Genomic DNA, 19,357 nt, shown 5'->3' on the forward strand with positions numbered 1-19,357 from the left:
GTGGACGCGCCTAATTTAAATAGGAGACGCCCCCTACCCGCCTTTTTTGAATTAGGCCGCCCAATTTACGCTACGCTGCCGCAACTTAACACGCAAGTGCTTTGTGAATACAGCAATTGCGTATTAAGTTGCGGTGGCTTAACGTAAATAAGAAAAGTTACGCCGCCGCAACTTTGCGCGCGGCTTTATGAATCTGGCCCCGTATGTCCGCTTTTTCATCCATCCGTGTATGGATGAAAAAGGGACATACATTGGTCCCTATGAGTTCACGGGTGTCAGCGGATGAACATCCGCTGACACCCAATCTCACCCGATTCCACATTCCTCCGATTCTGCAGACGGAGGAAAACCCTATTTTTCCATCCGTCATCGGATCGGGTGAACACAGACAGACGGTCCGTGTTCATCCAATCCCCCCATAGAGGAGAGCGGAGAAAAGATAGGGTGGTCCCTGCACAGTGTGTAAGGACCGCCCTGTCATCCGCCGGCTCAGCGGGGATCAACGGAGCGATCCCCGATGAGCAAGCGAAGGTTCACGGGGCGGATCATTACTGATCTGCCCCATGTGAAAGGTTGTGTTGTTGTGTTGTTGTGTGTTGTTGTGGTTACTGTTTCAGGAATGTTGCCAACATATAGGTCCCATTCACATACCACTGTACAGTACTGTCTTTTGTAATAATATTATAAATCTCTGGTCTTGGTTCTTTTTATGTAACTGAAGCACAGTAGCCGTGCCGCTTACACAATTAAGCCACACCCAGTTTTTGTCACGGGTCATGCAATTTTAAAAAATCATCATATAAACAGATCTCCCAGGTAGACAACTCTGGATCTGTGATGAATGAGAGAAACCAAGGAAGGTTTGTACATCGTGCAATCTGTTTCAATGATTTTTATTGAAAAATTGCAAAACATTTCTGACTTTTTGGTGTAAACTGTTTGCCATACCTTAAAGGGGTTGTAAAGGTACAATTTTTTTTCCCTAAATATAAAGTGACCAGATTTTTAAAATGAAATCCGGCGACAATTTTTTTTTACTAGTAATGGCGGCAATCAGCAATCAGCGACTCTGCCCCCCGCCTCACAGCCTGTCAAGTCTCACTCTCCGGGCCCCGGGTACTACGGTGGGGAGCAGAGGAAGATCACTCCACCAGGGAACGCAAGGAGATAACCAGGCTGGCCGGGACTTGAGCCAAGGCAAAAGAACATGCGAGCGGAGCTGAATGGGCATGCACCCAAAACGGAGGAAATATTCCCTTCCGCTCCGACCAGCACATGATCATCAGAAAGGGGCACAGATAATAGAAAAAAATACACCCGCCTATGCTAGTAGGTGTGGCGGACCGGGGGGGGGGGGTGTAATTCATATTTTTTTTTTTTAATTCTGCATTGACTGTCTTTGAAATTGCCCCAGCCCCTGTTCAAATCCAATCCGGGGATTAAACCGGGGACAGACTTGGTCCGGGGACAGTGTCCTCAATCCGGAGACTGTCCCCGGGAACCGGGGATGTCTGGTCACCCTACTAAATAGCTTCCTGTACCTTAGTGCAGTCCTCCTTCACTTACCTCATCCTTCAATTTTGCTTTTAAATGTCCTTATTTCTTCTGAGAAATCCTCACTTCCTGTTCTTCTGTCTGTAACTCCACACAGTAATGCAAGGCTTTCTCCCTGGTGTGGAGTGTCGTGCTCGCCCCCTCTCTTGGACTACAGGAGAGTCAGGACGCCCACTAACACACAGCTCCTTTCTCTATCTGCAATGTAGAGAGCTTCCTGACCCTCCTGTAGTCCAAGGGAGGGGTGAGCACGACACTCCACACCAGGTAGAAAGCCTCGCAATACTGTGTGGAGTTACAGACAGAAGAACAGGAAGTGAGGATTTCTCAGAAGAAATAAGGACATTTAAAAGCAAAATCAAAAGGATGAGGTAAGTGAAGGAGGACTGCACTAAGGCAAAGGACGCTATTTAGGAAAAAAATTGTACCTTTACAAACCCTTTAATATAATTATACTACATTGTGCAATCTAAATAGAAAAATCACACATGTGAGAGATGAAGAGGCTGCACACCCCGGATAAATTGCAATTTCGGATGGTTCCCCCAAGGGTTTTTTTTTAGCAGCAAAGTAAATTGGTCAAGAAAGGTAATTTTTTATAAAAATTCTTTATTGTTTTAAAATGAAGTTCAGTGTCATGTGTTAGTTGAAATATAAGCTTTGGTTTTACAATACAATACAAAGCATTTCCATCATATGTAGCGATATTGATACAGTGAAGCAAAACATTACATTACAGAATTCCAATCACATTGATAGCCAACACGTTTTGACCCATACAGTCATAGTCTTCCTCAGGGGGATTATTGCTCTAAAAGGATATACATCAAGAACTCAGAATTCAAAACATTTCATAGTGCACACACATCTATGTATACAGCAATGGTATATTTACCGCTAAAAGATGGATTTGGGATAGAGATCCTATAACCAAAAGTTTAACTGCTTGCTGACCAGCCGCCGCAGTTATACAGCGGCAGGTCGGCTCCCCTGCGCGAGAGCCCGTAGCTATACGTCGGCTCTTGCGCAGGCCACTAGGGGCACACGTGATCGCTTGTTACAGAGCGAGGACCGGGAGCTGTGTGTGTAAAAACACAGCTCCCGGTCCTGTCAGGGAGAGAAATGCTGATCTTCTGTTCATACAATGTATGAACAGCGATCAGTCATTTCCCCACGTCAGTCCACCCCCCCTACAGTTAGAACACACCCAGGGAACATACTTAACCCCTTCCCCGCCCCCTAGTGTTAACCCCTTCCCTGCCAGTGGCATTTTTATAGTAATCCAATGCATTTTTATAGCACTGATCGCTATAAAAATGCCAATGGTCCCAAAAATGTGTCAAAAGTGTTCGAAGTGTCCGCCATAATGTCACAGTACCGAAAAAAAATCGCTGATCGCTGCTATTACTAGTAAAAAAAAATATTAATAAAAATGCCATAAAAATACCCCCTATTTTGTAAACGCTATAACTTTTGCGCAAACCAATCAATAAACGCTTATTGCGATTTTTTTACAAAAAATATGTAGAAGAATAAGTATCGGCCTAAACTGAGGGAAATTTTTTTTTTTTATATATATATTTTTGGGGGATATTTATTATAGCAAAAAGTAAAAAATATTATTTTTTTTCAAAATTGTCGCTCTATTTTTGTTTATAGTGCAAAAACTAAAAACCGCAGAGGTGATCAAATACCACCAAAAGAAAGCTCTGCTTGTGGGGAAAAAAGGACGCCAATTTTGTTTGGGAGCCACGTCGCACGACCGCACAATTGTCAGTTAAATCGACACAGTGCCGAATCATAAAAAGTGCTCTGGTCTTTGACCAGCAATATGGTCCGGGGGTTAAGTGGTTAAAAGATATTAGATAATCCAGAGGGATCCATGACCAATCCTCATCTCCCAAGAACGGAATCCAGCCTAAAGGAGCTTACAAGAAGCCACACTCTTGACACCTCCAGAGGAAGAGACAAACAGCACATGTGGTGTGATTCCCAATGTTGACATCAAATTAATATATAATATATGATGAAACCTTGAAGGTACTGACAGAATGACAGAATGGCAGGCTATAAAGGAAGATTTTTTATGTATATTGTTTATATTCATTTTTTTTTTTATTTGTAAAGTAACCCTGTGTGATATATGCATATCTAGAAAATGGTTATGTGAAAAAGCTTGTACATTGTGTAATGAGAGAGCTAAAACAGGGAACTCCTAGGATGAGTTGACATGGGTGCACTTGTGCCACAGTACTGTTTGCACACTAATAATTGATCACCCTGGTGTGCTTCTCCCCGGTTGTGACCATATTTGGTCAATGATGTCACTAGGGAGACCCCACCTCTTTGTTTACATTTTAGCCCCAGGGACTGGAGGGGTCGAGTGAAGCAACAGGACCAGATGACTTGATTGACATGGATCTACATCACTGGATGACGTGATTGATGATAAATGCACATTGTGGCTTATTTTTGTTTGTTAAAGGATTTGTCAAAAACTGTGTGTATGTGTTTTTATATACTTTACATTTTTTTGTGAATAAGTAGGGGTACTATGGGCCAGATTCGCAAAAGAGATACGACGGCGTATCTACTGATACGCCGTCGTATCCCTGTTTCTAACTATGCGGTTGATTCATAGAATCAGTTACGCATAGCTAGTCCTAAGATCCGACAGGTGTAATGGACTTACACTGTCGGATCTTAGGATGCAGTACAGCGACCGCCGCTGGGGGCATTTCTCGTCGTAATCCAGCGTCGGGTATGCAAATTAGCAATTACGGAGATCCACGAAGCTTTTTCCCTTCGTTAAGTCGCCGTAAGTGTTAGTTTGCCGTCGCAAAGATAGGGTACCTTTTACAAAGTGTAAAGTTAGTACACCATGTAAAAGTGTACCCGTCTTTCCCGCGTCGCTGTCAAATTTTTTTTTACATTTTTTTTTTCCCGCCGCATCTCTTTTTTACCCGTCACGATTCACAAAACTCGGCGCAACGTAACTTCACGCAAAGCACATCGGGAAAATAGCGTCGGGAGCATGCGCAATACGTCCGGCGCGGGAGCGCGCCTAATTTAAATGGGACTCGCCCCATTTGAATTGGCCCGCCTTGCGCCGGACTGATTTAGGATACACCGCCGCAAATTTCCAGGTAAGTGCTTTGTGGATCGGGCACTAACTTGTTTAATTTGCGGCGGTGTAACTTAAATCAGAAAAGTTACGTTGCGCCGGCTCGTTGTGAATCTGGCCCTATGTACTCATTCACATCAGCAGGAGGTATCTGGTTGCTCTCTTATTGTTATAGGGGGCTTCCAGTTTTAGCAGACCCACACAACCACTGGACCATGGGGACAAGGTGCTTTTCATCTTGGAAAAGGACCCCCCCCCCATGTTTAGGGTATGTGGTCTAGTATGATTTAGGAGTGGGGAGACACACACTCAGCCCCCCCCCTTTTTCTGGCCATCCAGGCTGCAAGCTTGAATTAGGTGCTGGTATGGATTTTTGGGGGACACTCCACACTTTTTTTCTTGATTTCTGTGTGGGGCTCTCCCTGAAAATCCATACCAGACTCGAAGAGTCAAATCAAAATTGGGGGGACCTCATGAACTTTTTTTTGTGGGTGGGGTCATTTCTATAAAAATGTGCTGTATTCTTAGGATATACAACTTTCTCACTGATCAGTTTTTCTTCCGTATTCGCATTAAAAAAAAAAAGCAGAAGAAAAACGCATTAAAATTAAATCCTATGGAACTCCTCACACTGGTCAGGTGCGTGTCCGCTGCGTCCTGCTTGCTGCAATTTTGGTGTGCCACAAAAACGCGCCTCTTGATTGAAATGAATGGAAGCTGCATAAAAAATGCACCCAAGGTTTGCGCTTTTGGTGGTGTCTTTGAGTCACATGTCCTTTTTCGACGTGGTTAAAATGCTGGAAAACTGAGCATTGTGAAAATAGCCTTAAAGTGGAGTTCCACCCATAAATATAACATTACATCAGTAGTTTTATAAAAATGTCATTAGTCCTTTACGAAATATTTTTTTTTTTTTTTAGATGCCTTCAAAGTGTTGTTGCTAGGCAGAATAGTTAATCTTCCCACTTCCTGCACCTAGGTGCTTAAAGCTTCCTAACCTACACCGCACAGACTCCTGGGAAGGTAGTGGGTGTAACTTTCCAGGAGTCTGTGCACTCCCCAGTCTCAAAGAATCATGTGACTTTGTACAGCACAGGTGCTGAAACCTGATCTGACACTGCTTGTGCAGCACTGAGCATGTTCGAGATCTGCAAGGCTGAAATCCAGGAAGTCATACAGTCTGGCTTCATGATGCCCACACTTAAGATGGCCCCAGTCAATTTCTATTTTATAAAGTGTCTAAATGCTGTAACAACCTAACAAAACGGACCTTAGTTTACAGGCTAACTTTACTAGAATACATTAAGCTTGTGTATTACAGGGGTATTTATATTTAAAAACTGAAATTGTGGCCGGAACTCCCCTTTAATGAATGGAGCCGGATGACCACACTGGTTGCTAAGGACATGGTGGGTGCAGGCACCTACCACGAGGCACCTACCACTTCCTCAACAACCATTGACAGCAGAAGAAGGAAGTTGTCATATGAAGTAGTAGGAGAACAACCCATTACTATATATGATGTTTATCTCCTGCTGTTTTGGCTAAATGTCTAGTGTTTGGATGAACAGCTGAACAAGCTACATCACCAACCTAATCTCAAAATATCAACCAAATCGATCTCTGCGTTCCTCCCAAGACCTCCTACTCTCTAGCTCCCTTGTCACCTCATCACATGCTTGCCTCCAGGACTTCTCCAGAGCCTCTCTTATCCTCTGGAACTCTCTACCCGAATCTGTCTGACTTTATCCTACTCTGTCCACTTTCAGAAGATCCCTGAAAACTCATCTCTTCAGAGAAGCCCCTCCACCTAACAACTGTACATGTATTTTCTCCATCAGCTCACCCCCCCCCCCCCCCTTTTGTATCTCTTGATCCTCCCTTCTAGATTGTAAACTCTAACGAGCATTGCCCGTTGATTCCTCCTGTAGTGAATTTTATTGAATTGTATTGTAATTGTCTTATTGTTGTAAAGTGCTGCGCAAACTGTCAGAGCTTCAATAAAACTTTCTAATAACAATCCCAAGCAAAGATCTGAACTTGGAGCTCATCCCTTGTCTTTAGTACATGGTTGTAGGCTACCTTCCTAGTGATGGGAAATTGGAATACACATAATGGTCTGATCAAACGATTATTCATAGAATCATAAAATATGATTGGATCCATGAATTACTGAAAAGATACATCATCCTGTGTCATTGACCGATTTCTGAATGTGATTGACTGAAATTCTTCTGATTGTTCTGGATGTAAAATTCTGATTGTAGAAAATTAAATAATTTGATTTTATTGATTTGTATTGCAGATTGATTGATCTGTTCTATATTCCGATTGGACAGTAGATCCATGGCACATAGGATTCTATATAAAATGGTTCTGTGTGTGGCCACCATTAATGGTTCACTATAGGCTCCAAAATTCATGTAAATCTGATATCATATGATACACTGGAGGGAAAACTTTTCCAGGGGATTGAATGCAAATCATAGCATCTCAAGATACATATTATAAAAGAAGCTGATTTATTGCTGATAATATACGTGTATGGGGGTGTTGTAGTGTCAGGGCAGGCTTTCTCCTCGGCCTCTCTTTCTCCTGGCTGGGTACATCAGTGTGATCCCCCTTCCTCCTCCTCCTCCTCCTCCTGGGGACTTCTTTGTGAGGCTGGTGCGGCGGAGTAATCCGAGTGTTGCTGGCATTTGGCGGAGGTATCCTTTCCGTGCTCCGCTGTCAGCCCGTCCCCATAGAGACCGCCCGGAGCCGCCGCCGTGCAGTTAAGTAGCGATTTTGTGTCTGTAGGAGCGGAGAGAGGCCCTTTGTTTGGGCTGGAGGGTGGAGGGCCAAGCGGGGCCTGGAAGGCTGGAAGGGAAGGAGGGCTGCCTTCCTTCCTGGGCTCACACCTTGGGCTTCTCTTTAGGGAGGGGGAAGGGGGGTGATGAGGGATCAATATGAACACACGGTGTGTGGCATGTGTCATGGTGTGTTTATGGGAGAGCTGCGATTACTGCCCGGAAGAGCTTGCAATCAGTTGTGTGCTCTACTGTACACATGACACTTCCAGATTGGATTGTGACCAGGCTGTCTGTGTTATGCTTTCCTATAGAGCTGACAGGGATCTATGCATGTGTTATCCCCTCTTATAGATGTGACATAGATCTGTGGGTGAGTGATCCCCTTCCTATAGATCTGTGATCCCCCTCCTATAGATCTGTGATCCCCCTCCTATAGATCTGTGATCCCGCTCCTATAGATCTGTGATCCCGCTCCTATAGATCTGTGATCCCGCTCCTATAGATCTGTGATCCCCCTCCTATAGATCTGTGATCCCCCTCCTATAGATCTGTGATCCCCCTCCTATAGATCTGCGATCCCCCTCCTATAGATCTGTGGATGAGTGACCCCCCTCCTATAGATCTGTGGATGAGTGATCCCCTCCTATAGATCTGTGGATGAGTGATCCCCTCCTATAGATCTGTGGAAGAGTGATCCCCCTCCTGTAGATCTGTGGAAGAGTGATCCCCTCGTATAGATCTGTGGAAGAGTGATCCCCCTCCTGTAGATCCGTGGAAGAGTGATCCCCTCCTGTAGATCTGTGGAAGAGTGATCCCCCTCCTGTAGATCTGTGGAAGAGTGATCCCCCTCCTGTAGATCTGTGGAAGAGTGATCCCCCTCCTGTAGATCTGTGGAAGAGTGATCCCCTCGTATAGATCTGTGGAAGAGTGATCCCCCTCGTATAGATCAGAGGGACCTCTGATGTGTGATCCCCTCCTAATGATCTGATAGGGATGGGTGGTCCCCCTCCTATAGATCTCAGGATGTGTGATCTCCTCCTATGTATCTAACAGCAGTGTGTGATCTCCTCCTATAGATCTGAGGGATTTCTGATGTATGATCCCCCTCCTATGGATCTCAGGATGTGTGATCCCCTTGTATAGATCCAAGGGGCCTCTGCATGTGTGACCCCCCTTATATAGATTTGTGTGAGGTGTGCAGCTTGTGTTCACAAGGACAATAAGAATAGACTTTCCAAAGACTAAAGTCCACTCTGTGCAGGCTGGATCGCCTCTGTTTACATACACTGTGTTTGTATATGTGCACAAAGTCAAGGGCATGGGATCCACTACACACAGACTGCAGGGAAGGAACTTGTAGATCAAATGCTGCCTGTATAATGTGTATCCTACATTGATTTGGAGTAGCAGGACTGACAGGTGTCATCTCTCTTCTAATGAGGCCTGGTTCACACTGGTGCGTTTTGACATGTGATTTGGCATGTCAAAACGGCTGTATTTGCTGCAAATTGCCGGCAATGGCACCATCCTAATCGGTGCGACGCCGCATTTGCGGCGCTGCACCGATTTCAAAAAGTAGTTTCTGTACTACTTTTTGTGATTTCGGCACGAAAACGAAACATTGAGATCTGTGCAGAAAAGTTTCTGCACAGATGTCTCTATAATCGCGGCCGAAATCGGGACTGCCAGCGGGAGTGAAATCGTGCGAGTTCAGCTGAACTGGCATGGCTTCACTCCCGCAGCCCAGTGTGAACTTGGGCTAAGGGCCAATATTTCTTATGGCCCATTCACGCTATAATAAGGCCTGCCTGGGTTAGTAATTCAAAGCACTTAGGGCCCTGGGGTATTTCACACTGGATCAGTGCAGGTCACCGCTAGAAATCATAGAAGACTATTGTTTTTTTTTATTATGTGCCATGGTCACAATGTAATGTATCCAGGAGGAGCAGGGAGTGCATTTTACCGCAGTGTATTGGAAGGCACCACTATTATCGCAGTACACCGTGCTGCTGATTGGCGTGAAGTGTCACGTTGTGCCACTTAAAGTGGAGTTCCACCCATTTTTTTATGTTTGTCTGTGCTGCATGCTCTAATCTCATAGTGTTCAGAATGGACAATTTTTATTTATACAGAGCACATTGCATGCCTGCTGGTGTGAAACGGGCCCTTACTATTCGGCCTTGTGCACACAGGACGTTTATTTAACTCTCCTGGAAGCCAACAGGGTTTTTGCAGAAAAAATGCCTGATGCTTGTAAAGTGTCTAAAGCTTTTAGGAGCTTTTACAAGCATCAAGCTCTTACACGTTTATTTCATTGGCCAGAATAAATGATTCTGCCCATTGAAATTAGTTGGTGCTCAAGCACGAAACACGCCTAGCAGCGTCAATTGTTTTTTTTCTGCACAAATGCTACTGCTACTGGATGTACTGTCATTGTCTTTTTTTTCTGCCTCTAAACTCGTCTGCCACAAAATGCTTCTAAAAGCCTATGGGGGGTTATTTACTAAAGGCAAATCCACTTTGCACTACAAGTGCAGGCACTGTAGATCTGAGGGGAAGATCTGAAATGAGGGGAAGCTCTGCTGATTTTATTATCCAATCATGTGCAAGCTAAAATGCTGTTTTTTATTTTCCTTGCATGTCCCCCTCGGATTTACAGCGACTGCACTTCCAAGTGCACTTGTAGTGCAAAGTGGATTTGCCTTTAGTAAATAACCCCCATGTATATAATGTATATAATCTATCAGGGGCCAAACAGGTGTGACCACATTAACACAAGAAATTCTGGATGAACCCTCTGCACGCTGCTCTACACCCTTTCTAGCAAACTTTGCAATAAAAAAACAGGAGTTTATAGTTCACACATATTGCAATCCATGTTTAATTGCATCAAAGTAATCCCTCTGTGGCCAGTCCTGCTCTGCAAATGCTACTTCGGTGTGCAGAGGGTTTATTCAGAAAATGGAGCATGGTACGGTATTTGTTCCATTGCAATGCTGTACAAAATGTGTACTGATGTATGCCTTGTGGGTCATGTATGTTTTTAGCTATGTGGTTGCATGTTGGGGGAGCATTAGAAATGAATGTTGGCATCCCAAATACACATGCACAACATGTGTACGCAATGCATGTCAATGCGAATTACATTGGTGTGAACGGGGGCCTAAGGAGCTCCAAAACATCTGGCTCTGTTTTCTGCAAATTGCATTCTCTATGATACAAGATGTGAAATAAAGGAGAGCAGGAGAGTCTTGTAATTGTCATAGTGGGATTATAGACCTCAATTCCTGGGGAATGTAAGAAACTTCCTCTGCCTCTTCTAAAACTAAAGTATTTATTTTACATGGAATAACACTTTAATATGCTTTTTCATTAATCAGTGCAAAACTATGTAAGCAAAATCCAGTAAGACATAACACCCAATCAGAGTTCACTTTACTGAAGCCAGACCAGTACAAATAAATTCTGATTTGGTGCTATGGACTTTGCACGTAGCATGGGCTCTTTTATTGCATGTGAACATTTTGCTGAGAAAAATACAGGGGCTGCTATTGCAGAACTGCTTCTGAAAATGCTAGGTTTCTGGCTACTGTGGCAACCTTCTGGCTTCGCTAACCCAGGACAAGAATGGCAACCAGGAAAGGCAGAGTAAAGTCTGAACGTTTTTCTTGGTTAGTGATTCAAAGTTTTAAAAAAAAGGGCCACTTTTTTGCAAGCCCCCCAACATTAAAGCGGGAGTTCACCCGAAAATTATTTTTTAACCTTAGATTAATGCTCATTTTGTCAAGGGGAATCGGCTAGTTTTTTTTTAAAACAAAGCAGTACTTACCGTTTTAGAGAGCGATCTTCTCCGCCGCTTCCGGGTATGGTCTTCGGGACTGGGCGTTCCTATTTGATTGACAGGCTTCCGACGGTTGCATCTATCGTGTCACGAGTAGCCGAACGTCGGTGCGGCTCTATACGGCGCCTGTGCACCGACGTTCGGCTACTTTCGGAAAATCGTGACGCGATAGATGCGACCGTCGGAAGCCTGTCAATCAAATAGGAACGCCCAGTCCCGCAGCCCATACCCGGAAGCGGCGGAGAAGATCGCTTTCTAAAACGGTAAGTACTGCTTAGATTTTAAAAAAACTACCCGATTCCCCTTAACAAAATGAGCATCAATCTAATGTTAAAAATTAACATTTCCGGGTGAACCTCCACTTTAAAAAAGCCATTTGTAAACAAACATGACAACACCCCCCCCCCCCCCACCCATTTTTTTTTTTTTACAGAAATCCCATGGTTTTGAGCACCCAGGAGGCAGCGATAAAGCATGGTGTTGTCACCCTTGCCTCCCTAGAAGCATTAAAGGGCAGGGGGCTTGCAAAAAATGGACATTCTGATTGGCATGGAGGATCAGCCAGGCAACTAGCATTTGCAGAATGTGAAGGCAGTGCGGCAGCATGTTTCTCCAGGAAAGGGTTCCATTAATTTATTTTATACTTGTGTGAAAAAGCACTGATGTGCAGTAAGCCATAGTAAGCTTTTAGAAATCGCTGTTCAATAGTCTGCACACTGGATACTGTTTGATGTTGAATCCTGAATGGTTAATATATAGCAAAGTATTGTTTATATCCTCTTTTTTTTCTCCTGATGTAATTCACCATTCTGGTGCTTTGTCGTGTATACAGAAAAAGGTTTCTGGAAGGAGAAAGTATCCATACTGATAGATTTTAATAAAATAAGAGCTAAGTTTGATAGCTGAAAGTATCATATACTGTAAAATGTGTCTTGGAAGTGAAAGATACTTGCACTGTACACAATCCATCTAATCAATAACCCCCCACACACCCGGGGACACAGTCTTCTTGTCATGCATGTGACTATAAACTTGCAGTAAAGTGACGACAGTTACAAGCCTGAGCCTTGACATGCAATCCCTTTTATTATGGGGAAAGTCATCATGTGACTATGGGCATTTGAATGAATAGGGTAACCATTGTCTATGAACAAAGCTGTCACTGTGTTGAAAACCCTGTTTTTGATGAAGATAGTTTAGTTATTTCTTTTATGCTGAGAACAGAGGAATCGTTTTTACACAGCTCTTCTTACTGATTATTGATACTGCGTCACAAAGCAAAACACATGAAGTTAAAACATCCATCTCCTGAGTGTACACTGCTTTTGGGTCTGTGACTCGAAATAGGTCCGCCTCACTGCTAGTATGTAGCACTTGAGTCAGGGAATGGCGGCGTTCATCAGAGTCTTCTCACTCTGGGACGTGTTTGTATGTATATGTTTACTCAGTCATATCCAGCTCTTGTCCAGCATGTAAGGCCTCGTACACACGACCGAGTTTCTCGGCAAAAACCTTGTTAGGCTGTCGAGGATCTCGGCAAGCCAAACATACAATAAACATCAGCTAGACTTAAAATCAGTTTACTGCACCAGATCAGGCAGTGATTGTGATTGGTTGCCAGAGGTTACAGCATATTATTACCACTTACTGATTGGTTGCTAGAGGTTACAGCACACATTATGGCTCACTGATTAGTTGCTAGAGGTTACAGCACATGATTTCTTCTTGTTTATTGGTTGCTAGAGGTTACAGCACATCATCTCTTTACTGCAGAGGGGCATGATATACATATGAGGCTAGGTTCACACTGCTGCGAATTCAAAATCACGATTTTACCGTGATTTCACGGCTCTGTTTTTGCCGTGATTCGCGCCCGTAATTTCAGGGAATGCCAGTGTATAGAGCTGAATTTGCATCGCACACGGATCAAACTCACACAGGACCCTTTCTCTTTTGTTCATAGACGGACACAGCCTTCATTGACCTTAGGGTTATGCTTCTTCCTACCAGTAGATTTAATCTCCTGGTAGGAAGAAGCATAACCCTAAGGTCAATGAAGGCTGTGTCCGTCTATGAACTTAGAGAAATGGATTTTTTACGGTGAGTACAAAAATCCTTTTTTTCCCCTGCAGCTTATATTCTTAACGCATTGATGTGAACAGCACTAATGTTAAACCATGTAATTCAAATGACTTGCGAATTTGAGAAATCGCAACGGCTCAAATTCGCAATAGAATTCGTAGCAGTGTGAACCTAGCCTAAATGCTGCCTTTATTTACATATGAATGCCGCCTTTATTTACATATGAATGCTGCATTTATTTATATATGAATGACGGTTCTTTATATGTAAACACAGGGTCTGCAGGTGAGTCATCTGTACACAATAGGGCAGAGCTGGGCAGCATTAGTAGCAGCACTTCATACTGAGATATCAGGACACAGCACAGGACAAATACTTCAAGGGACAAGGGAACTTAAACTGGGATAGTTGGCAAGTATGAGGCAGCTGCTTTGGGCCCCACAACAATGACAGGGCCCAGGGCAGCTTCCCCTTTTGCCCCGCCTTAAAGACGGCCCTGCCAGACAACCTGGGCTCCTGTACGTTCTGGGTCGAAGTGCCATTTGTTCAGAATTTTTACATTTTGAAGATAGAACAATACTGGACATATACTTATGTTTGTTTTCCTGGAAGTCTATGTACAATTGGAACATCTATTTCTTCTGTGTTTTGACTGTCGGCAATGAAAAGCCCCATTGCTGCCAGATGTCAAGCTACTGGAATTAGTGAATTTGAATGTAATTTGTAGCTCTGCTTATAGATGTAGGATAAGTAAAACAAATGTACAGCAAGAAAGAAAACAGACAAATTCATAAATAATAATATTGAAGAAGCCAACGCTTTCCTTTGGGATTATGCCAGCTCTGTGGGGTATTTGAAAGAGAAATTGGTACTCTTCTCATATTCCCAGTAGTGAGAGTCCCGTGAGGCAACCGTGAAGGCTTTCTCTGGAGAATCCCTGCTTTAACGCTGAAAACACAATTGCAGGCCTCTCTCTGCCTTGCTTGCTTAAACTTCAAAAGCCGCTTTTGTTTGGATAAGAATGAGAAAGGCCCTGGAGCTGGTATTTGTGCTTTTTTTCCCTGCTCTCTCTCCCCATCTCTCTCTCTTCATCACATGTCACAGTGTATCTTTACATTAGTAAAACCAACTGGTTTGATTTTTTTTTCTAGTAAATAGTGTGAATAACTCATTTTATACTAATCTTCAGGGAATTAAAATACATGGCTTTAATCCTACCCAGCAGAACAACACAGGGTATGCAGGTTTAATGGATTTCACTGTTTTAATATACACTAGAGAAAACAACAAAACAACAATTGTGCTATTCCTATGCGTTTTCTTCTATTTTAGGCTGATGAGTATTTTATACTGATATCCTATAATAAAAGTTTACATTTAGATGTCTTGATAAAGACAGTGTTATGTTGCATGAATTTAAAGAGAGACTTCTGCTGGCAAACAGTAACGCCGGGAACACTTATTACGTTTTTTCTTTTTTTTTTCTTTCATTCAACCCAGCAGGCTGAACGAAAATAAAAAAAAGTAAAGATCACCATATTAAACACATTGGGCGATCTCCCCACTGAGCTATTGTGTTCTGACATGGGGATGCCCAGTGGATCTCCACCCAAAAGGGGAAGCTCCACTTTTTGGTGGGGGAGTGGGTACCTGGTTTTAACAGGTACCCGCTCCAACTTCCGGCTCAGTCCATTGCAGCTTTCTTAGAAGGAAGTTTGCCCCCCCCCCCTCCTTCCCGCTGTAGCCTTCTGGGACACTTCACAGGTCCAAGAAGACTGCAGCCCATACATAGAGTGCTTTGCACAGTAGGAAACCAGCTGTGAAGCTGCACGGCTTCGCTATCGGTTTCCCTTAGTCAGGATGATGCCGCCAGCACCCGATTGAAGGATCGGCTCAGGTGAGGACACCGCTGGATGCCTGGACAAGTAAGTGCCCTAATATTAAAAGTCAGCAGCTACAGTAATTGTACCTGCTGACTTTAATTATTATAATTTTTTTTAGAGGGGAGCCTGGAGCTCGTTTTTAAGTCAGCAGCTACAAGCACTGTAGCTGCTGTCTTTTACAAAACAGGCACTTGCCAGTCCATGGAGTCCAGCGCTGTCTTAGTACAAGCCCGATATGCACACCTCTGTCTTTGGTTCCACGCTATCATCCTGGATTTGGAGGTTGGCTGTGAATTCCTGAGTCACAGCTGGCACCCCACTGTGTATGTGCCAGATGTACAGATTGGAGGAGACTGTCCCCAGGCCACCTGGGATGTGTGATCTATCCCAGTAGGCTGTTGGAGGGAGAGGAGGCCGACCCAGCAAACATCATCCTCACCTAGGCAAGGAATAAGTACCTTATGGAAAAAAAAAAAACTTGTTGCTCAAAAAACAAAAAATAATGCTTTCCAAATAAGTAAAGGGAGCTGGGGGGAGGGGGGCTCAAAATATGCAATCTACAAAATGAGGTAAGGCTGTATTCACATTCACAATATAGTATTTCATGAATGCACATGTTTACAAAACAAGCAAAAAAACACACTCTGCGATCGTGGTGCCGTTTATTGTTAATGGGACCTCCAAATTCGGCAAGCACACGTGTTTTTTTTTTTTCGTAAAAAAAAAAAAAAAATGTGCAACGCGTGAGACTTAAAATGGTGCATGAGCTATTTTGCGGCGTTTGTCACACGTAGGGCAGCCCATTGAATTGAACAGGCTGCCCTAAGCGCAAAGCACTTCATTGTGCAAAAGGACACGCACAATGTCTGGGGTCGAGCGTCATCTTGTGAATGAAGTGTTGGTCATATGATTTTTATTAATTTTTTCTTCTAAAGAAAGTCGAGTTTTTAAACCTAAATAAAATGTTCATACATCGGCACTTAGAAAAATACAAGAGGAATATAGGGGCAAAAGGCAAGTACAACAGAAACCCTTCAGCATTCACATATCATCATTTTTAACTGTGAAATGCAGATCCTAAGGTTTGCAGCTTGCAGAGAATAGATTTTTTTTATAGAAAAGTCCTTTTACATCGTTTCAACATATTTCTTTGTTGTTGCTTTAATTTCCTTTTTAACCTTTGGCACTTTTCCTTAGGACATAAAAGGATTTCCCTCATCTTGTAAGCAATAGGCTTTTGTATATTAACATATTCATATTTTAAGGAGATTGTGACCTCCAAGACCCTTGTACCTTAGGCTAGTCTGTGCTTATTCACTTTACTAGATCAGCATGATCAAATAAGTGGATTAAAGAGGATTTGGTGACAGTAAGGGTTTCAGTACACTGCGGATCCTTCCCTTGCCGGTTCAATCTTCAGCGACAGTTGATCTAGCTAGGTTTATCACCATGTTTCATTGGGGACAAACTCAATGACATATTTAAATGACTGTAAGTTGTTGCCCATACTTATTTAAAGGAAACAAGGAGGATAATAATGGCAGTGTGAATTGTATTCTTATTACAGGTGTCCTTTAAATGTATGCTCCAGATTTGAAAATAAAAGCAGGACTCTGGGAAAAGTACTACTTGTTTACATGTATGGAACTTTTACTAACCTGATCATTCACTCCCTAAGCTAACAGTTCTTCCTCATGCTTTGACAATGGACCCTCCCTCAGCATCCTAATGTCCAGTGCAGGACTATGGTCCCTGCATTTGTCTTGCTGTTGTTAGGGGCATCAGAATGCCAGAGTGCACGGAAGAAAAGGCTGTGGGGGCCTGTGTTGCCAACTTACCAGATTGAAATTTACTGACACAACACCCAAAACTTACTGGCACAGCCAAGTTTTTACTGGCATTTCCAAAAGTAAAAAAATTAGTTTGTAGCCTAAATACTGACATTTACCAAACAAAGACAATATGCAATTAGCAATATGATTTAAGGTAGATGATAAGGCAAAAAACATATTTATTATTTTATTTTCAATATAGTTAGTAAGTAGCTCAGAGACAGGACTCAGGAGGGTAAGAAATTAGAATGGTCAGGCACAAACACATGAAACAGATCACCAACACGACACGTCCCCTCCTGAGTCACAGTGACAGCCTCTCTCCATGCCAGGTGGTCCCTTCAGTCCACTCCAGTCCAAACAGCACTGACAGTCCTGCTCCCGGCCTGCTTTGCTACTGACCCCCACACGAGGCTCTGGCCTCTCTCCTTGGCTTCCTTTCACCATGACATCACACAACATGCTCAGGCACCACCTCCGCCAGAACCACCCGAACACACTGTAGCAGGCCTTCGGATGGTTTCGGCAGGCTCCGGACCGAGCCGAGCGTCAGTCATCGAAGTTGGACCAAAGTAGTGCAGGGACTATGAAGTCAGCATGACTTCATTGGAAATCATGGGGATCAACTTGTCATGCTACTTTGCAGTCGTACAAGTGTGAAAGGGGCCTTACCCAGTCCACTAGATCTAAACGTGCAGTTAACCCCTGCGGTGCAGGCACAACACCACTGCAAGGGAGAACTTTAACTTTTCAGCTTTAATCCTTAAAATGCATACAGGATACAGCCCACCTGCTCGCAGCCCTAGGCATGGATAAAATACACTGATTCTCAAAGGGATACTACTTGGTATAATAATTATGAAGTTTACATATGAGGCACCACAAGTGCACATCTTTTTATTTTTTTTAATGATCAGGATATTGGTGACAGATGTCTGTAACCAAACCGTGCTAAAATTATGGTCAGACTACATACAGCATGATATAATGCATGCCAATTATACTTCTATTGTACACAGAGACCTATTTTACATGTATATTATATGCTAACTTTGGGGTTGATTTACTAAAAATGGAAAGTGCACAATCTGGTGCAGCTCCTCTGTTGTATGAAGAAATAAAGTATTGTGTGTCCATTATTCTAAAGGTATCATCCTAAATACCTTTTTGCACAGCTCAGCTGTGTAGTTACTTTCCTGATCAGCAGGGGGGGCTGAGATTCCAGCAGAGAGAGATCATGTGACTGCACAGCTGAGCTGTGCAAGAAGGTATTTAGGATTGTAATTTTAGAAAAACTGACACACAATACTTTATATGTTCATACGACAGAGGGGATACCAGTTATTTGTAATTACTTTATAGCCGCAGGTAATAGCGGCAAGAGGAGGGGAGGGGAGGAGACTGCCTCGCACACACAAAAATTACAGGCAGGTAGGGAGGGGAGAGACTCTGAGCACACAGCAGGATGATGGAGGGACATAAACTGACCACAGTGTCATGGATCAGCAGTCATGATGTCCGTGGTCAGTACACCTAGGGGTTACCAGGAAAAGGCAGGATCAACCAGGTATTTTACAATATAGAATGGGACAAATGACACTGTGGAATCGCTGTGGTTTTTATCATGCTTTAAAGGAACAGAAGCTTTTTTTTTTTTCTAGGGTTACAACAGCTTTGATTGAACAAGCTGAAGTTAGAAGCGGATTGGCTACCATGTACAGCTAGCTGTACCAGGTTTTATACTCTCCAATTTTGTAAATCAACTCCTTTATGGTCTTCTTGTATACCTTTTATTGTTTTAGTTAACCTTCAGAATATTTAAATACTATACTGCTACCTGAATGTCAGCGTTATCAATATATGCATGTCACTGAAATGGCAGTTTATTGTTTTTATATAAAATATAAGTGTAAGACAGTGGTGAACAATTTATGGGATAGCTGATATAAGCCTACACTCACCAAGGGGTAGATGTCAGTTTATAATAAAGTGGAGAGACTTTGCTGTAGTAAGCTCCTTATGATTACCTCTAAATACATCCACAGTAGGCTTCTCGTCATTTCTCTCATGAAGAAATCCTGACGAATGACAGTGTCAGATTAAGATGCTTTTCGCATACGGTCACATTCAAAGCTACCTTAAAAGTTTGAAGTCTGATTGATTTATTTATTTTACTTATTTCAGGTACTTATATAGCGCCGTCATTTATGATTGATGGTAAGATTCACACAATAAGGGGTAGCTGAACA

The 19,357-nt window shown here is 43.1% G+C and overlaps 1 protein-coding gene across 1 annotated transcript in view; it reads left to right on the top strand.

Annotated features, from left to right (window-relative positions):
* The first annotated feature begins 7,386 nt into the window (after positions 1-7,386).
* The window catches only part of FBRSL1 (fibrosin like 1), a 694,818-nt gene continuing 682,847 nt past the window's right edge, over positions 7,387-19,357 (top strand). Inside the window, exon 1 of the mRNA XM_040347748.1 lies at positions 7,387-7,451. The gene's annotated coding sequence lies outside the window, so the exon portion shown is untranslated. The remainder of the gene's footprint in view (positions 7,452-19,357) is intronic.

This window comes from Rana temporaria, chromosome 1 (genome assembly GCF_905171775.1).
Source record: "Rana temporaria chromosome 1, aRanTem1.1, whole genome shotgun sequence".
NCBI classification, from domain to species: Eukaryota; Metazoa; Chordata; class Amphibia; order Anura; family Ranidae; genus Rana; species Rana temporaria.